Source organism: Brassica oleracea, chromosome C5 (assembly GCF_000695525.1).
Source record: "Brassica oleracea var. oleracea cultivar TO1000 chromosome C5, BOL, whole genome shotgun sequence".
NCBI lineage: Eukaryota > Viridiplantae > Streptophyta > Magnoliopsida > Brassicales > Brassicaceae > Brassica > Brassica oleracea.
The window spans coordinates 8022150-8022709 of record NC_027752.1 but is presented as its reverse complement, the minus strand read 5'-3'; positions in this window follow the sequence as shown (position 1 = coordinate 8022709).

Below are 560 nucleotides of genomic sequence, written 5' to 3'. Positions count from 1 at the left end.
ACATTATATATAATTTCGAAAATAATAAATATATGTAAACATACAACATAAAAAATGAAAATACTACATTAAACATATGTAAGATTACCATTTTACATTTTTAGTTTTTAAAAAATAATATGTAAACATACAACATAAAAATAGAAAAATCCTTACTAAAAAAGGGACATTTTGAGGCTCCATAGAGCGTCCACATCAGCAAAAAAAACTTCTTCCGAAAGATGACATGTGGCATAAAATATAGTTTTTCATTTTACTATTACTAATTTTCGAAAATTATAAATAATATGTAAACATACAGCATAAAAAATGGAAAAACTACATTAAACATATGTAAAATTACCATTTTTTCACTTAAATACTAATAAAATGGACCTTTTGAGGCTCCGTAGAGCGTCCACATCAACAAAAAAACTTCTTCCGAAAGATGACATGTGGCATAAAATATAGTTTTTCATTTTACTATTACTAATTTTCGAAAATTATAAATAATATGGAAACATACAGCATAAGAAATGGAAAAACTACATTAAACATATGTAAAATTACCATTTTTTCAC